The 19005-nt window shown below is 50.0% G+C and overlaps 12 non-coding genes across 12 annotated transcripts; all 12 read right to left on the bottom strand.

Annotated features, from left to right (window-relative positions):
- Positions 1-2480: 2480 nt before the first annotated feature.
- Positions 2481-2671, bottom strand: LOC142653231 (U2 spliceosomal RNA). The gene has a single exon (XR_012848169.1). It is a non-coding gene; the product is annotated as a U2 spliceosomal RNA (small nuclear RNA).
- A 1242-nt stretch (positions 2672-3913) lies between these two features.
- LOC142653230 (U2 spliceosomal RNA) lies at positions 3914-4104 on the bottom strand. Its single transcript, XR_012848168.1, has one exon. It is a non-coding gene; the product is annotated as a U2 spliceosomal RNA (small nuclear RNA).
- Positions 4105-5334: 1230 nt separating this feature from the next.
- On the bottom strand, positions 5335-5525 carry LOC142653229 (U2 spliceosomal RNA). Its single transcript, XR_012848167.1, has one exon. It is a non-coding gene; the product is annotated as a U2 spliceosomal RNA (small nuclear RNA).
- Positions 5526-6763: 1238 nt separating this feature from the next.
- Positions 6764-6954, bottom strand: LOC142653228 (U2 spliceosomal RNA). Its single transcript, XR_012848166.1, has one exon. It is a non-coding gene; the product is annotated as a U2 spliceosomal RNA (small nuclear RNA).
- A 1238-nt stretch (positions 6955-8192) lies between these two features.
- On the bottom strand, positions 8193-8383 carry LOC142653227 (U2 spliceosomal RNA). The gene has a single exon (XR_012848165.1). It is a non-coding gene; the product is annotated as a U2 spliceosomal RNA (small nuclear RNA).
- Positions 8384-9618: 1235 nt separating this feature from the next.
- LOC142653648 (U2 spliceosomal RNA) lies at positions 9619-9809 on the bottom strand. Its single transcript, XR_012848572.1, has one exon. It is a non-coding gene; the product is annotated as a U2 spliceosomal RNA (small nuclear RNA).
- Positions 9810-11039: 1230 nt separating this feature from the next.
- LOC142653226 (U2 spliceosomal RNA) lies at positions 11040-11230 on the bottom strand. The gene has a single exon (XR_012848164.1). It is a non-coding gene; the product is annotated as a U2 spliceosomal RNA (small nuclear RNA).
- Positions 11231-12472: 1242 nt separating this feature from the next.
- LOC142655134 (U2 spliceosomal RNA) lies at positions 12473-12663 on the bottom strand. The gene has a single exon (XR_012849423.1). It is a non-coding gene; the product is annotated as a U2 spliceosomal RNA (small nuclear RNA).
- Positions 12664-13893: 1230 nt separating this feature from the next.
- Positions 13894-14084, bottom strand: LOC142653225 (U2 spliceosomal RNA). The gene has a single exon (XR_012848163.1). It is a non-coding gene; the product is annotated as a U2 spliceosomal RNA (small nuclear RNA).
- Positions 14085-15322: 1238 nt separating this feature from the next.
- Positions 15323-15513, bottom strand: LOC142653224 (U2 spliceosomal RNA). Its single transcript, XR_012848162.1, has one exon. It is a non-coding gene; the product is annotated as a U2 spliceosomal RNA (small nuclear RNA).
- Positions 15514-16743: 1230 nt separating this feature from the next.
- LOC142653223 (U2 spliceosomal RNA) lies at positions 16744-16934 on the bottom strand. The gene has a single exon (XR_012848161.1). It is a non-coding gene; the product is annotated as a U2 spliceosomal RNA (small nuclear RNA).
- Positions 16935-18176: 1242 nt separating this feature from the next.
- LOC142653222 (U2 spliceosomal RNA) lies at positions 18177-18367 on the bottom strand. The gene has a single exon (XR_012848160.1). It is a non-coding gene; the product is annotated as a U2 spliceosomal RNA (small nuclear RNA).
- Positions 18368-19005: the final 638 nt, after the last annotated feature.

The raw sequence follows: 19005 nt of genomic DNA, 5'->3' as shown, positions 1-19005 counted from the left end.
CGAGCACGATCGTCCATGCGCACTCGATCGCCGTCCTTCTGTGCCTCAGTCTGCACCGACACCGCGACCGCCTCTCTAACCGCCACCACAGGACGCGCCTGCAACGATCCCACTTCCCTGGGGCCTTCCCAAACTACCGCAGGGGACACTTCCGTTACTACCGGCGCCGCGGCCCTATCCAGGCGCCCCACCAGCTCCCGTAAGCAACCCACTAAATCTGCCAAACCCGCTCCGTCGCGTCCGCCCGCGCCACTACCGGCCCCCGATGCTATGCTAGCAGCCCCCCCGCCGACACCCGACATAAAAATCGCTGGATAAGACAATAAAGGAGTTATACACTCACCGGGCTGCACAGGCGCTGTGTTCCCGTCAGCCGGACCATCCTGACCTCGACGATAGACGTCCAGTTCACCTTCCTCCAGTTCTTCTCTCGCCGACGACTGTCCCTCCCAACGACCTCTTCGGAAAGGGGATGAGGACGCGCTGACCGATGGGCCGGCAACCTGCCGCCCGACCGCCGGGACCCAGACTTCCGACCGGACCTGTTGCCTCGACGTCGCTGCAGATCTAGTCGTCCGTCTAGACGATCCTGACGAAGCCTGCCCCCTGGCCGGAACATCACCATGCGGGGCGGCCGTACCTTGCTCTTGACATCTTCCATCTGATGGGGGAGGGGTGACAGGGAGCCCGGCCTGCGACTCCCTGCTTACCGCCGGACCCCGTCGCGGCCTGGGATTCCTGCCAGGACGCAGGGCCTGGGAAGGGGCGGTCCTCCCAGCTGCCTGGCCTGCAGCGTCCGGGATCGGGCTCCCTCTGCGACGCCGTGTCCGCGGGACTACCTCCGGACTCAGGCGCTCTGGAGGTCGGGACCGCCGAGAGGGACGGGTCGACACAGCCTGCATCGCCGTCACCCCTGCTACCGCTCTCTGCCTGCCCAGCGCAGGAGCGGTTGTTCCCGACTCCCCCCCCGCCGCCATAGCCATGCTCGTAGGGGGGCCGGGGGAGGGGAGCCTGTCCCTTACAACAGACCCCGAACGCCGTGCCCGACGTGGCGAAACGGCGTCCGGGATCCGCGTTAATGCAGCCACGGTCTCCTCCAGCCATCCGGGACCGTGGTGCACAGCAGCGGCGCGCAGCCGCTCTAAAATCAGGGCCTCTGCCATACTAAAAAGCCGGGCAACGGGGAGCTTTGCTTCTTGTGTACTACTCCTCCCGCTGCTTCCGGCTCAATGCCGAGAAACAGCGGGAAGCGCAGTAACGGCCCCCCCGTCCCCCCTAGCTCCTCCCCGTCCCTCCTTCAGCTTCTTCACCTTTCCCTCACCTCTTAACATTAACCCTTTCCCTACCAGGACGGTCATGTCGGCTTCCCTCAAGCCTGCAGCTGCGTCCAGCCTCTTCTGGATTTGCTTCTTTTGCTTGCACCACAATGCAGTGCTGAAAGAGGAGGAATCTACATAAAAACGCCTTCCTGGCAACGCCCAAATGCCCTGCTGCCATGCAGATAAACACTGGCAGCGGCAGCAAGTGCATGCCCACAGCCACCCCTTGTTCCTTCACACCTTGTATCAGCTGTAATCCAGTCCAGTCCAGTGCTGCCTGCTGAGCAGCACTGACCAACACTGCCTGGGCCCAGGCTTTTATCTCTGAGGCCCCATTATGATGTCAGAAAGCTGGCTCTGGCTCCTCAGGGCTCCACTATGACACGTGCAAAGTTCCGTCTGAACTTTATATAAGACGGTGCGGCTCAGTCAGTCACTCAGTGTTGCCTGAGAGGGCAACACTGCAACAGCCGGCCGCCAGGCTGTCTTTTTTTGCACAGCTAGTTGCCTCCAGGAGGCCACAAGAGGGAGACAAGGGACTGCAAAATGGAAAATAAGCATCCACCAACTTTACAGACAACTTCTCCTTGCTCCTACAACCTCCATCCTTGCACAGTTTGTTATTCTTCTAGGTAACATAGTAACAAATCCAAATTGCTGCTCTCTTTGTAGGCAAGCAAGGCTTTGTTGCAACTGCAATTCTTACTCCTTCTTGAAATGTAGGGACGACAGTACATTCCATCACATCCATCTAGTGTACACAGGTAGGTCCATTGTGGCGGGCGGGCGGGCGGGCGGCTTTAATGGCTGTTTGCTGTTCCCCTACTCCACTCCACTATTTGACTGTGGTGCTGCATCAATCAGTGGCTGGCTCAGGTGCAGCTCTTTAACTTACCTAAAAGGGAGGGCGGAGAGAAGACAAGGAAGGTGAATGAGCTGTTCCAATGTGAAATGCCGGAAACACAGACACACAGACGACACAAAACAAGAGGTGGCAATGTATTCATTAATTGCATTTAATCAATTAGCTCATTATCACTCATGCATTGTCCAACAGGTGTTGAAAAAATGGGATTAAAAGGGGAGATCCCTTCAGAAAGACAGAAACAATGGCAAACACAAAAAACACTTTTGGAATCTGATTTTAGTCAACACATAAGGAAAGGGTGCACCGGTCCTGGAAATACTGCAATACCAGGTCAATGCGTGGAGTGGACAGAGCAAGCTCTATTTCCATCTCCCTGTTCTAAAAATCCATTTAATATATGGTCCCCAGATAGGGGACGTATCAGATATTAAACTGATAAGAACAGATACTACACTTGATCTTAGCCAAAAGGCCGAGAAGCGATAACCCGAACGGGCCGCGCGTTGCCCGAGCCTGCCCGATACTGCTGTTCAGCCCTTGCAGCGATTCAGCCTACTTCTAGGCAATTCCATGGGGCCCTGCAGGCTCACACACTCACAGCTACACGGGAGGTGAATAAAGGCCGGAGAGGAAGCCAGACAGGATTTGCTTCTTTTGCTTGCACCACAATGCAGTGCTGAAAGAGGAGGAATCTACATAAAAACGCCTTCCTGGCAACGCCCAAATGCCCTGCTGCCATGCAGATAAACACTGGCAGCGGCAGCAAGTGCATGCCCACAGCCACCCCTTGTTCCTTCACACCTTGTATCAGCTGTAATCCAGTCCAGTCCAGTGCTGCCTGCTGAGCAGCACTGACCAACACTGCCTGGGCCCAGGCTTTTATCTCTGAGGCCCCATTATGATGTCAGAAAGCTGGCTCTGGCTCCTCAGGGCTCCACTATGACACGTGCAAAGTTCCGTCTGAACTTTATATAAGACGGTGCGGCTCAGTCAGTCACTCAGTGTTGCCTGAGAGGGCAACACTGCAACAGCCGGCCGCCAGGCTGTCTTTTTTTGCACAGCTAGTTGCCTCCAGGAGGCCACAAGAGGGAGACAAGGGACTGCAAAATGGAAAATAAGCATCCACCAACTTTACAGACAACTTCTCCTTGCTCCTACAACATCCATCCTTGCACAGTTTGTTATTCTTCTAGGTAACATAGTAACAAATCCAAATTGCTGCTCTCTTTGTAGGCAAGCAAGGCTTTGTTGCAACTGCAATTCTTACTCCTTCTTGAAATGTAGGGACGACAGTACATTCCATCACATCCATCTAGTGTACACAGGTAGGTCCATTGTGGCGGGCGGGCGGGCGGGCGGGCGGCTTTAATGGCTGTTTGATGTTCCCCTACTCCACTCCACTATTTGACTGTGGTGCTGCATCAATCAGTGGCTGGCTCAGGTGCAGCTCTTTAACTTACCTAAAAGGGAGGGCGGAGAGAAGACAAGGAAGGTGAATGAGCTGTTCCAATGTGAAATGCCGGAAACACAGACACACAGACGACACAAAACAAGAGGTGGCAATGTATTCATTAATTGCATTTAATCAATTAGCTCATTATCACTCATGCATTGTCCAACAGGTGTTGAAATAATGGGATTAAAAGGGGAGATCCCTTCAGAAAGACAGAAACAATGGCAAACACAAAAAACACTTTTGGAATCTGATTTTAGTCAACACATAAGGAAAGGGTGCACCGGTCCTGGAAATACTGCAATACCAGGTCAATGCGTGGAGTGGACAGAGCAAGCTCTATTTCCATCTCCCTGTTCTAAAAATCCATTTAATATATGGTCCCCAGATAGGGGACGTATCAGATATTAAACTGATAAGAACAGATACTACACTTGATCTTAGCCAAAAGGCCGAGAAGCGATAACCCGAACGGGCCGCGCGTTGCCCGAGCCTGCCCGATACTGCTGTTCAGCCCTTGCAGCGATTCAGCCTACTTCTAGGCAATTCCATGGGGCCCTGCAGGCTCACACACTCACAGCTACACGGGAGGTGAATAAAGGCCGGAGAGGAAGCCAGACAGGATTTGCTTCTTTTGCTTGCACCACAATGCAGTGCTGAAAGAGGAGGAATCTACATAAAAACGCCTTCCTGGCAACGCCCAAATGCCCTGCTGCCATGCAGATAAACACTGGCAGCGGCAGCAAGTGCATGCCCACAGCCACCCCTTGTTCCTTCACACCTTGTATCAGCTGTAATCCAGTCCAGTCCAGTGCTGCCTGCTGAGCAGCACTGACCAACACTGCCTGGGCCCAGGCTTTTATCTCTGAGGCCCCATTATGATGTCAGAAAGCTGGCTCTGGCTCCTCAGGGCTCCACTATGACACGTGCAAAGTTCCGTCTGAACTTTATATAAGACGGTGCGACTCAGTCAGTCACTCAGTGTTGCCTGAGAGGGCAACACTGCAACAGCCAGGCGCCAGGCTGTCTTTTTTTGCACAGCTAGTTGCCTCCAGGAGGCCACAAGAGGGAGACAAGGGACTGCAAAATGGAAAATAAGCATCCACCAACTTTACAGACAACTTCTCCTTGCTCCTACAACCTCCATCCTTGCACAGTTTGTTATTCTTCTAGGTAACATAGTAACAAATCCAAATTGCTGCTCTCTTTGTAGGCAAGCAAGGCTTTGTTGCAACTGCAATTCTTACTCCTTCTTGAAATGTAGGGACGACAGTACATTCCATCACATCCATCTAGTGTACACAGGTAGGTCCATTGTGGCGGGCGGGCGGCTTTAATGGCTGTTTGCTGTTCCCCTACTCCACTCCACTATTTGACTGTGGTGGTGCATCAATCAGTGGCTGGCTCAGGTGCAGCTCTTTAACTTACCTAAAAGGGAGGGCGGAGAGAAGACAAGGAAGGTGAATGAGCTGTTCCAATGTGAAATGCCGGAAACACAGACACACAGACGACACAAAACAAGAGGTGGCAATGTATTCATTAATTGCATTTAATCAATTAGCTCATTATCACTCATGCATTGTCCAACAGGTGTTGAAATAATGGGATTAAAAGGGGAGATCCCTTCAGAAAGACAGAAACAATGGCAAACACAAAAAACACTTTTGGAATCTGATTTTAGTCAACACATAAGGAAAGGGTGCACCGGTCCTGGAAATACTGCAATACCAGGTCAATGCGTGGAGTGGACAGAGCAAGCTCTATTTCCATCTCCCTGTTCTAAAAATCCATTTAATATATGGTCCCCAGATAGGGGACGTATCAGATATTAAACTGATAAGAACAGATACTACACTTGATCTTAGCCAAAAGGCCGAGAAGCGATAACCCGAACGGGCCGCGCGTTGCCCGAGCCTGCCCGATACTGCTGTTCAGCCCTTGCAGCGATTCAGCCTACTTCTAGGCAATTCCATGGGGCCCTGCAGGCTCACACACTCACAGCTACACGGGAGGTGAATAAAGGCCGGAGAGGAAGCCAGACAGGATTTGCTTCTTTTGCTTGCACCACAATGCAGTGCTGAAAGAGGAGGAATCTACATAAAAACGCCTTCCTGGCAACGCCCAAATGCCCTGCTGCCATGCAGATAAACACTGGCAGCGGCAGCAAGTGCATGCCCACAGCCACCCCTTGTTCCTTCACACCTTGTATCAGCTGTAATCCAGTCCAGTCCAGTGCTGCCTGCTGAGCAGCACTGACCAACACTGCCTGGGCCCAGGCTTTTATCTCTGAGGCCCCATTATGATGTCAGAAAGCTGGCTCTGGCTCCTCAGGGCTCCACTATGACACGTGCAAAGTTCCGTCTGAACTTTATATAAGACGGTGCGGCTCAGTCAGTCACTCAGTGTTGCCTGAGAGGGCAACACTGCAACAGCCGGCCACCAGGCTGTCTTTTTTTGCACAGCTAGTTGCCTCCAGGAGGCCACAAGAGGGAGACAAGGGACTGCAAAATGGAAAATAAGCATCCACCAACTTTACAGACAACTTCTCCTTGCTCCTACAACCTCCATCCTTGCACAGTTTGTTATTCTTCTAGGTAACATAGTAACAAATCCAAATTGCTGCTCTCTTTGTAGGCAAGCAAGGCTTTGTTGCAACTGCAATTCTTACTCCTTCTTGAAATGTAGGGACGACAGTACATTCCATCACATCCATCTAGTGTACACAGGTAGGTCCATTGTGGCGGGCGGGCGGGCGGGCGGCTTTAATGGCTGTTTGCTGTTCCCCTACTCCACTCCACTATTTGACTGTGGTGCTGCCTCAATCAGTGGCTGGCTCCGGTGCAGCTCTTTAACTTACCTAAAAGGGAGGGCGGAGAGAAGACAAGGAAGGTGAATGAGCTGTTCCAATGTGAAATGCCGGAAACACAGACACACAGACGACACAAAACAAGAGGTGGCAATGTATTCATTAATTGCATTTAATCAATTAGCTCATTATCACTCATGCATTGTCCAACAGGTGTTGAAATAATGGGATTAAAAGGGGAGATCCCTTCAGAAAGACAGAAACAATGGCAAACACAAAAAACACTTTTGGAATCTGATTTTAGTCAACACATAAGGAAAGGGTGCACCGGTCCTGGAAATACTGCAATACCAGGTCAATGCGTGGAGTGGACAGAGCAAGCTCTATTTCCATCTCCCTGTTCTAAAAATCCATTTAATATATGGTCCCCAGATAGGGGACGTATCAGATATTAAACTGATAAGAACAGATACTACACTTGATCTTAGCCAAAAGGCCGAGAAGCGATAACCCGAACGGGCCGCGCGTTGCCCGAGCCTGCCCGATACTGCTGTTCAGCCCTTGCAGCGATTCAGCCTACTTCTAGGCAATTCCATGGGGCCCTGCAGGCTCACACACTCACAGCTACACGGGAGGTGAATAAAGGCCGGAGAGGAAGCCAGACAGGATTTGCTTCTTTTGCTTGCACCACAATGCAGTGCTGAAAGAGGAGGAATCTACATAAAAACGCCTTCCTGGCAACGCCCAAATGCCCTGCTGCCATGCAGATAAACACTGGCAGCGGCAGCAAGTGCATGCCCACAGCCACCCCTTGTTCCTTCACACCTTGTATCGGCTGTAATCCAGTCCAGTCCAGTGCTGCCTGCTGAGCAGCACTGACCAACACTGCCTGGGCCCAGGCTTTTATCTCTGAGGCCCCATTATGATGTCAGAAAGCTGGCTCTGGCTCCTCAGGGCTCCACTATGACACGTGCAAAGTTCCGTCTGAACTTTATATAAGACGGTGCGGCTCAGTCAGTCACTCAGTGTTGCCTGAGAGGGCAACACTGCAACAGCCGGCCACCAGGCTGTCTTTTTTTGCACAGCTAGTTGCCTCCAGGAGGCCACAAGAGGGAGACAAGGGACTGCAAAATGGAAAATAAGCATCCACCAACTTTACAGACAACTTCTCCTTGCTCCTACAACCTCCATCCTTGCACAGTTTGTTATTCTTCTAGGTAACATAGTAACAAATCCAAATTGCTGCTCTCTTTGTAGGCAAGCAAGGCTTTGTTGCAACTGCAATTCTTACTCCTTCTTGAAATGTAGGGACGACAGTACATTCCATCACATCCATCTAGTGTACACAGGTAGGTCCATTGTGGCGGGCGGGCGGGCGGGCGGCTTTAATGGCTGTTTGCTGTTCCCCTACTCCACTCCACTATTTGACTGTGGTGCTGCCTCAATCAGTGGCTGGCTCCGGTGCAGCTCTTTAACTTACCTAAAAGGGAGGGCGGAGAGAAGACAAGGAAGGTGAATGAGCTGTTCCAATGTGAAATGCCGGAAACACAGACACACAGACGACACAAAACAAGAGGTGGCAATGTATTCATTAATTGCATTTAATCAATTAGCTCATTATCACTCATGCATTGTCCAACAGGTGTTGAAATAATGGGATTAAAAGGGGAGATCCCTTCAGAAAGACAGAAACAATGGCAAACACAAAAAACACTTTTGGAATCTGATTTTAGTCAACACATAAGGAAAGGGTGCACCGGTCCTGGAAATACTGCAATACCAGGTCAATGCGTGGAGTGGACAGAGCAAGCTCTATTTCCATCTCCCTGTTCTAAAAATCCATTTAATATATGGTCCCCAGATAGGGGACGTATCAGATATTAAACTGATAAGAACAGATACTACACTTGATCTTAGCCAAAAGGCCGAGAAGCGATAACCCGAACGGGCCGCGCGTTGCCCGAGCCTGCCCGATACTGCTGTTCAGCCCTTGCAGCGTATTCAGCCTACTTCTAGGCAATTCCATGGGGCCCTGCAGGCTCACACACTCACAGCTACACGGGAGGTGAATAAAGGCCGGAGAGGAAGCCAGACAGGATTTGCTTCTTTTGCTTGCACCACAATACAGTGCTGAAAGAGGAGGAATCTACATAAAAACGCCTTCCTGGCAACGCCCAAATGCCCTGCTGCCATGCAGATAAACACTGGCAGCGGCAGCAAGTGCATGCCCACAGCCACCCCTTGTTCCTTCACACCTTGTATCAGCTGTAATCCAGTCCAGTCCAGTGCTGCCTGCTGAGCAGCAGTGACCAACACTGCCTGGGCCCAGGCTTTTATCTCTGAGGCCCCATTATGATGTCAGAAAGCTGGCTCTGGCTCCTCAGGGCTCCACTATGACACGTGCAAAGTTCCGTCTGAACTTTATATAAGACGGTGCGGCTCAGTCAGTCACTCAGTGTTGCCTGAGAGGGCAACACTGCAACAGCCGGCCGCCAGGCTGTCTTTTTTTGCACAGCTAGTTGCCTCCAGGAGGCCACAAGAGGGAGACAAGGGACTGCAAAATGGAAAATAAGCATCCACCAACTTTACAGACAACTTCTCCTTGCTCCTACAACCTCCATCCTTGCACAGTTTGTTATTCTTCTAGGTAACATAGTAACAAATCCAAATTGCTGCTCTCTTTGTAGGCAAGCAAGGCTTTGTTGCAACTGCAATTCTTACTCCTTCTTGAAATGTAGGGACGACAGTACATTCCATCACATCCATCTAGTGTACACAGGTAGGTCCATTGTGGCGGGCGGGCGGGCGGCTTTAATGGCTGTTTGCTGTTCCCCTACTCCACTCCACTATTTGACTGTGGTGCTGCATCAATCAGTGGCTGGCTCAGGTGCAGCTCTTTAACTTACCTAAAAGGGAGGGCGGAGAGAAGACAAGGAAGGTGAATGAGCTGTTCCAATGTGAAATGGCGGAAACACAGACACACAGACGACACAAAACAAGAGGTGGCAATGTATTCATTAATTGCATTTAATCAATTAGCTCATTATCACTCATGCATTGTCCAACAGGTGTTGAAATAATGGGATTAAAAGGGGAGATCCCTTCAGAAAGACAGAAACAATGGCAAACACAAAAAACACTTTTGGAATCTGATTTTAGTCAACACATAAGGAAAGGGTGCACCGGTCCTGGAAATACTGCAATACCAGGTCAATGTGTGGAGTGGACAGAGCAAGCTCTATTTTCATCTCCCTGTTCTAAAAATCCATTTAATATATGGTCCCCAGATAGGGGACGTATCAGATATTAAACTGATAAGAACAGATACTACACTTGATCTTAGCCAAAAGGCCGAGAAGCGATAACCCGAACGGGCCGCGCGTTGCCCGAGCCTGCCCGATACTGCTGTTCAGCCCTTGCAGCGATTCAGCCTACTTCTAGGCAATTCCATGGGGCCCTGCAGGCTCACACACTCACAGCTACACGGGAGGTGAATAAAGGCCGGAGAGGAAGCCAGACAGGATTTGCTTCTTTTGCTTGCACCACAATGCAGTGCTGAAAGAGGAGGAATCTACATAAAAACGCCTTCCTGGCAACGCCCAAATGCCCTGCTGCCATGCAGATAAACACTGGCAGCGGCAGCAAGTGCATGCCCACAGCCACCCCTTGTTCCTTCACACCTTGTATCAGCTGTAATCCAGTCCAGTCCAGTGCTGCCTGCTGAGCAGCACTGACCAACACTGCCTGGGCCCAGGCTTTTATCTCTGAGGCCCCATTATGATGTCAGAAAGCTGGCTCTGGCTCCTCAGGGCTCCACTATGACACGTGCAAAGTTCCGTCTGAACTTTATATAAGACGGTGCGGCTCAGTCAGTCACTCAGTGTTGCCTGAGAGGGCAACACTGCAACAGCCGGCCGCCAGGCTGTCTTTTTTTGCACAGCTAGTTGCCTCCAGGAGGCCACAAGAGGGAGACAAGGGACTGCAAAATGGAAAATAAGCATCCACCAACTTTACAGACAACTTCTCCTTGCTCCTACAACCTCCGTCCTTGCACAGTTTGTTATTCTTCTAGGTAACATAGTAACAAATCCAAATTGCTGCTCTCTTTGTAGGCAAGCAAGGCTTTGTTGCAACTGCAATTCTTACTCCTTCTTGAAATGTAGGGACGACAGTACATTCCATCACATCCATCTAGTGTACACAGGTAGGTCCATTGTGGCGGGCGGGCGGCTTTAATGGCTGTTTGCTGTTCCCCTACTCCACTCCACTATTTGACTGTGGTGCTGCATCAATCAGTGGCTGGCTCAGGTGCAGCTCTTTAACTTACCTAAAAGGGAGGGCGGAGAGAAGACAAGGAAGGTGAATGAGCTGTTCCAATGTGAAATGCCGGAAACACAGACACACAGACGACACAAAACAAGAGGTGGCAATGTATTCATTAATTGCATTTAATCAATTAGCTCATTATCACTCATGCATTGTCCAACAGGTGTTGAAATAATGGGATTAAAAGGGGAGATCCCTTCAGAAAGACAGAAACAATGGCAAACACAAAAAACACTTTTGGAATCTGATTTTAGTCAACACATAAGGAAAGGGTGCACCGGTCCTGGAAATACTGCAATACCAGGTCAATGCGTGGAGTGGACAGAGCAAGCTCTATTTCCATCTCCCTGTTCTAAAAATCCATTTAATATATGGTCCCCAGATAGGGGACGTATCAGATATTAAACTGATAAGAACAGATACTACACTTGATCTTAGCCAAAAGGCCGAGAAGCGATAACCCGAACGGGCCGCGCGTTGCCCGAGCCTGCCCGATACTGCTGTTCAGCCCTTGCAGCGATTCAGCCTACTTCTAGGCAATTCCATGGGGCCCTGCAGGCTCACACACTCACAGCTACACGGGAGGTGAATAAAGGCCGGAGAGGAAGCCAGACAGGATTTGCTTCTTTTGCTTGCACCACAATGCAGTGCTGAAAGAGGAGGAATCTACATAAAAACGCCTTCCTGGCAACGCCCAAATGCCCTGCTGCCATGCAGATAAACACTGGCAGCGGCAGCAAGTGCATGCCCACAGCCACCCCTTGTTCCTTCACACCTTGTATCAGCTGTAATCCAGTCCAGTCCAGTGCTGCCTGCTGAGCAGCACTGACCAACACTGCCTGGGCCCAGGCTTTTATCTCTGAGGCCCCATTATGATGTCAGAAAGCTGGCTCTGGCTCCTCAGGGCTCCACTATGACACGTGCAAAGTTCCGTCTGAACTTTATATAAGACGGTGCGGCTCAGTCAGTCACTCAGTGTTGCCTGAGAGGGCAACACTGCAACAGCCGGCCGCCAGGCTGTCTTTTTTTGCACAGCTAGTTGCCTCCAGGAGGCCACAAGAGGGAGACAAGGGACTGCAAAATGGAAAATAAGCATCCACCAACTTTACAGACAACTTCTCCTTGCTCCTACAACATCCATCCTTGCACAGTTTGTTATTCTTCTAGGTAACATAGTAACAAATCCAAATTGCTGCTCTCTTTGTAGGCAAGCAAGGCTTTGTTGCAACTGCAATTCTTACTCCTTCTTGAAATGTAGGGACGACAGTACATTCCATCACATCCATCTAGTGTACACAGGTAGGTCCATTGTGGCGGGCGGGCGGGCGGGCGGGCGGCTTTAATGGCTGTTTGATGTTCCCCTACTCCACTCCACTATTTGACTGTGGTGCTGCATCAATCAGTGGCTGGCTCAGGTGCAGCTCTTTAACTTACCTAAAAGGGAGGGCGGAGAGAAGACAAGGAAGGTGAATGAGCTGTTCCAATGTGAAATGCCGGAAACACAGACACACAGACGACACAAAACAAGAGGTGGCAATGTATTCATTAATTGCATTTAATCAATTAGCTCATTATCACTCATGCATTGTCCAACAGGTGTTGAAATAATGGGATTAAAAGGGGAGATCCCTTCAGAAAGACAGAAACAATGGCAAACACAAAAAACACTTTTGGAATCTGATTTTAGTCAACACATAAGGAAAGGGTGCACCGGTCCTGGAAATACTGCAATACCAGGTCAATGCGTGGAGTGGACAGAGCAAGCTCTATTTCCATCTCCCTGTTCTAAAAATACATTTAATATATGGTCCCCAGATAGGGGACGTATCAGATATTAAACTGATAAGAACAGATACTACACTTGATCTTAGCCAAAAGGCCGAGAAGCGATAACCCGAACGGGCCGCGCGTTGCCCGAGCCTGCCCGATACTGCTGTTCAGCCCTTGCAGCGATTCAGCCTACTTCTAGGCAATTCCATGGGGCCCTGCAGGCTCACACACTCACAGCTACACGGGAGGTGAATAAAGGCCGGAGAGGAAGCCAGACAGGATTTGCTTCTTTTGCTTGCACCACAATGCAGTGCTGAAAGAGGAGGAATCTACATAAAAACGCCTTCCTGGCAACGCCCAAATGCCCTGCTGCCATGCAGATAAACACTGGCAGCGGCAGCAAGTGCATGCCCACAGCCACCCCTTGTTCCTTCACACCTTGTATCAGCTGTAATCCAGTCCAGTCCAGTGCTGCCTGCTGAGCAGCACTGACCAACACTGCCTGGGCCCAGGCTTTTATCTCTGAGGCCCCATTATGATGTCAGAAAGCTGGCTCTGGCTCCTCAGGGCTCCACTATGACACGTGCAAAGTTCCGTCTGAACTTTGTATAAGACGGTGCGACTCAGTCAGTCACTCAGTGTTGCCTGAGAGGGCAACACTGCAACAGCCAGGCGCCAGGCTGTCTTTTTTTGCACAGCTAGTTGCCTCCAGGAGGCCACAAGAGGGAGACAAGGGACTGCAAAATGGAAAATAAGCATCCACCAACTTTACAGACAACTTCTCCTTGCTCCTACAACCTCCATCCTTGCACAGTTTGTTATTCTTCTAGGTAACATAGTAACAAATCCAAATTGCTGCTCTCTTTGTAGGCAAGCAAGGCTTTGTTGCAACTGCAATTCTTACTCCTTCTTGAAATGTAGGGACGACAGTACATTCCATCACATCCATCTAGTGTACACAGGTAGGTCCATTGTGGCGGGCGGGCGGCTTTAATGGCTGTTTGCTGTTCCCCTACTCCACTCCACTATTTGACTGTGGTGGTGCATCAATCAGTGGCTGGCTCAGGTGCAGCTCTTTAACTTACCTAAAAGGGAGGGCGGAGAGAAGACAAGGAAGGTGAATGAGCTGTTCCAATGTGAAATGCCGGAAACACAGACACACAGACGACACAAAACAAGAGGTGGCAATGTATTCATTAATTGCATTTAATCAATTAGCTCATTATCACTCATGCATTGTCCAACAGGTGTTGAAATAATGGGATTAAAAGGGGAGATCCCTTCAGAAAGACAGAAACAATGGCAAACACAAAAAACACTTTTGGAATCTGATTTTAGTCAACACATAAGGAAAGGGTGCACCGGTCCTGGAAATACTGCAATACCAGGTCAATGCGTGGAGTGGACAGAGCAAGCTCTATTTCCATCTCCCTGTTCTAAAAATCCATTTAATATATGGTCCCCAGATAGGGGACGTATCAGATATTAAACTGATAAGAACAGATACTACACTTGATCTTAGCCAAAAGGCCGAGAAGCGATAACCCGAACGGGCCGCGCGTTGCCCGAGCCTGCCCGATACTGCTGTTCAGCCCTTGCAGCGATTCAGCCTACTTCTAGGCAATTCCATGGGGCCCTGCAGGCTCACACACTCACAGCTACACGGGAGGTGAATAAAGGCCGGAGAGGAAGCCAGACAGGATTTGCTTCTTTTGCTTGCACCACAATGCAGTGCTGAAAGAGGAGGAATCTACATAAAAACGCCTTCCTGGCAACGCCCAAATGCCCTGTTGCCATGCAGATAAACACTGGCAGCGGCAGCAAGTGCATGCCCACAGCCACCCCTTGTTCCTTCACACCTTGTATCAGCTGTAATCCAGTCCAGTCCAGTGCTGCCTGCTGAGCAGCACTGACCAACACTGCCTGGGCCCAGGCTTTTATCTCTGAGGCCCCATTATGATGTCAGAAAGCTGGCTCTGGCTCCTCAGGGCTCCACTATGACACGTGCAAAGTTCCGTCTGAACTTTATATAAGACGGTGCGGCTCAGTCAGTCACTCAGTGTTGCCTGAGAGGGCAACACTGCAACAGCCGGCCACCAGGCTGTCTTTTTTTGCACAGCTAGTTGCCTCCAGGAGGCCACAAGAGGGAGACAAGGGACTGCAAAATGGAAAATAAGCATCCACCAACTTTACAGACAACTTCTCCTTGCTCCTACAACCTCCATCCTTGCACAGTTTGTTATTCTTCTAGGTAACATAGTAACAAATCCAAATTGCTGCTCTCTTTGTAGGCAAGCAAGGCTTTGTTGCAACTGCAATTCTTACTCCTTCTTGAAATGTAGGGACGACAGTACATTCCATCACATCCATCTAGTGTACACAGGTAGGTCCATTGTGGCGGGCGGGCGGGCGGGCGGCTTTAATGGCTGTTTGCAGTTCCCCTACTCCACTCCACTATTTGACTGTGGTGCTGCATCAATCAGTGGCTGGCTCAGGTGCAGCTCTTTAACTTACCTAAAAGGGAGGGCGGAGAGAAGACAAGGAAGGTGAATGAGCTGTTCCAATGTGAAATGCCGGAAACACAGACACACAGACGACACAAAACAAGAGGTGGCAATGTATTCATTAATTGCATTTAATCAATTAGCTCATTATCACTCATGCATTGTCCAACAGGTGTTGAAATAATGGGATTAAAAGGGGAGATCCCTTCAGAAAGACAGAAACAATGGCAAACACAAAAAACACTTTTGGAATCTGATTTTAGTCAACACATAAGGAAAGGGTGCACCGGTCCTGGAAATACTGCAATACCAGGTCAATGCGTGGAGTGGACAGAGCAAGCTCTATTTCCATCTCCCTGTTCTAAAAATCCATTTAATATATGGTCCCCAGATAGGGGACGTATCAGATATTAAACTGATAAGAACAGATACTACACTTGATCTTAGCCAAAAGGCCGAGAAGCGATAACCCGAACGGGCCGCGCGTTGCCCGAGCCTGCCCGATACTGCTGTTCAGCCCTTGCAGCGATTCAGCCTACTTCTAGGCAATTCCATGGGGCCCTGCAGGCTCACACACTCACAGCTACACGGGAGGTGAATAAAGGCCGGAGAGGAAGCCAGACAGGATTTGCTTCTTTTGCTTGCACCACAATGCAGTGCTGAAAGAGGAGGAATCTACATAAAAACGCCTTCCTGGCAACGCCCAAATGCCCTGCTGCCATGCAGATAAACACTGGCAGCGGCAGCAAGTGCATGCCCACAGCCACCCCTTGTTCCTTCACACCTTGTATCAGCTGTAATCCAGTCCAGTCCAGTGCTGCCTGCTGAGCAGCACTGACCAACACTGCCTGGGCCCAGGCTTTTATCTCTGAGGCCCCATTATGATGTCAGAAAGCTGGCTCTGGCTCCTCAGGGCTCCACTATGACACGTGCAAAGTTCCGTCTGAACTTTATATAAGACGGTGCGGCTCAGTCAGTCACTCAGTGTTGCCTGAGAGGGCAACACTGCAACAGCCGGCCGCCAGGCTGTCTTTTTTTGCACAGCTAGTTGCCTCCAGGAGGCCACAAGAGGGAGACAAGGGACTGCAAAATGGAAAATAAGCATCCACCAACTTTACAGACAACTTCTCCTTGCTCCTACAACCTCCATCCTTGCACAGTTTGTTATTCTTCTAGGTAACATAGTAACAAATCCAAATTGCTGCTCTCTTTGTAGGCAAGCAAGGCTTTGTTGCAACTGCAATTCTTACTCCTTCTTGAAATGTAGGGACGACAGTACATTCCATCACATCCATCTAGTGTACACAGGTAGGTCCATTGTGGCGGGCGGGCGGCTTTAATGGCTGTTTGCTGTTCCCCTACTCCACTCCACTATTTGACTGTGGTGCTGCATCAATCAGTGGCTGGCTCAGGTGCAGCTCTTTAACTTACCTAAAAGGGAGGGCGGAGAGAAGACAAGGAAGGTGAATGAGCTGTTCCAATGTGAAATGGCGGAAACACAGACACACAGACGACACAAAACAAGAGGTGGCAATGTATTCATTAATTGCATTTAATCAATTAGCTCATTATCACTCATGCATTGTCCAACAGGTGTTGAAATAATGGGATTAAAAGGGGAGATCCCTTCAGAAAGACAGAAACAATGGCAAACACAAAAAACACTTTTGGAATCTGATTTTAGTCAACACATAAGGAAAGGGTGCACCGGTCCTGGAAATACTGCAATACCAGGTCAATGCGTGGAGTGGACAGAGCAAGCTCTATTTCCATCTCCCTGTTCTAAAAATCCATTTAATATATGGTCCCCAGATAGGGGACGTATCAGATATTAAACTGATAAGAACAGATACTACACTTGATCTTAGCCAAAAGGCCGAGAAGCGATAACCCGAACGGGCCGCGCGTTGCCCGAGCCTGCCCGATACTGCTGTTCAGCCCTTGCAGCGATTCAGCCTACTTCTAGGCAATTCCATGGGGCCCTGCAGGCTCACACACTCACAGCTACACGGGAGGTGAATAAAGGCCGGAGAGGAAGCCAGACAGGATTTGCTTCTTTTGCTTGCACCACAATGCAGTGCTGAAAGAGGAGGAATCTACATAAAAACGCCTTCCTGGCAACGCCCAAATGCCCTGCTGCCATGCAGATAAACACTGGCAGCGGCAGCAAGTGCATGCCCACAGCCACCCCTTGTTCCTTCACACCTTGTATCAGCTGTAATCCAGTCCAGTCCAGTGCTGCCTGCTGAGCAGCACTGACCAACACTGCCTGGGCCCAGGCTTTTATCTCTGAGGCCCCATTATGATGTCAGAAAGCTGGCTCTGGCTCCTCAGGGCTCCACTATGACACGTGCAAAGTTCCGTTTGAACTTTATATAAGACGGTGCGGCTCAGTCAGTCACTCAGTGTTGCCTGAGAGGGCAACACTGCAACAGCCGGCCGCCAGGCTGTCTTTTTTTGCACAGCTAGTTGCCTCCAGGAGGCCACAAGAGGGAGACAAGGGACTGCAAAATGGAAAATAAGCATCCACCAACTTTACAGACAACTTCTCCTTGCTCCTACAACCTCCATCCTTGCACAGTTTGTTATTCTTCTAGGTAACATAGTAACAAATCCAAATTGCTGCTCTCTTTGTAGGCAAGCAAGGCTTTGTTGCAACTGCAATTCTTACTCCTTCTTGAAATGTAGGGACGACAGTACATTCCATCACATCCATCTAGTGTACACAGGTAGGTCCATTGTGGCGGGCGGGCGGGCGGGCGGGCGGCTTTAATGGCTGTTTGCTGTTCCCCTACTCCACTCCACTATTTGACTGTGGTGCTGCATCAATCAGTGGCTGGCTCAGGTGCAGCTCTTTAACTTACCTAAAAGGGAGGGCGGAGAGAAGACAAGGAAGGTGAATGAGCTGTTCCAATGTGAAATGCCGGAAACACAGACACACAGACGACACAAAACAAGAGGTGGCAATGTATTCATTAATTGCATTTAATCAATTAGCTCATTATCACTCATGCATTGTCCAACAGGTGTTGAAATAATGGGATTAAAAGGGGAGATCCCTTCAGAAAGACAGAAACAATGGCAAACACAAAAAACACTTTTGGAATCTGATTTTAGTCAACACATAAGGAAAGGGTGCACCGGTCCTGGAAATACTGCAATACCAGGTCAATGCGTGGAGTGGACAGAGCAAGCTCTATTTCCATCTCCCTGTTCTAAAAATCCATTTAATATATGGTCCCCAGATAGGGGACGTATCAGATATTAAACTGATAAGAACAGATACTACACTTGATCTTAGCCAAAAGGCCGAGAAGCGATAACCCGAACGGGCCGCGCGTTGCCCGAGCCTGCCCGATACTGCTGTTCAGCCCTTGCAGCTATTCAGCCTACTTCTAGGCAATTCCATGGGGCCCTGCAGGCTCACACACTCACAGCTACACGGGAGGTGAATAAAGGCCGGAGAGGAAAACAGACAGGATTTGCTTCTTTTGCTTGCACCACAATGCAGTGCTGAAAGAGGAGGAATCTACATAAAAACGCCTTCCTGGCAACGCCCAAATGCCCTGCTGCCATGCAGATAAACACTGGCAGCGGCAGCAAGTGCATGCCCACAGCCACCCCTTGTTCCTTCACACCTTGTATCAGCTGTAATCCAGTCCAGTCCAGTGCTGCCTGCTGAGCAGCACTGACCAACACTGCCTGGGCCCAGGCTTTTATCTCTGAGGCCCCATTATGATGTCAGAAAGCTGGCTCTGGCTCCTCAGGGCTCCACTATGACACGTGCAAAGTTCCGTCTGAACTTTATATAAGACGGTGCGGCTCAGTCAGTCACTCAGTGTTGCCTGAGAGGGCAACACTGCAACAGCCGGCCGCCAGGCTGTCTTTTTTTGCACAGCTAGTTGCCTCCAGGAGGCCACAAGAGGGAGACAAGGGACTGCAAAATGGAAAATAAGCAT

The sequence above is a fragment of the Rhinoderma darwinii genome, chromosome 5 (genome assembly GCF_050947455.1).
Source record: "Rhinoderma darwinii isolate aRhiDar2 chromosome 5, aRhiDar2.hap1, whole genome shotgun sequence".
Classification (NCBI taxonomy): Eukaryota; Metazoa; Chordata; class Amphibia; order Anura; family Rhinodermatidae; genus Rhinoderma; species Rhinoderma darwinii.
This window is presented reverse-complemented; position numbering and strand designations above follow the sequence as displayed.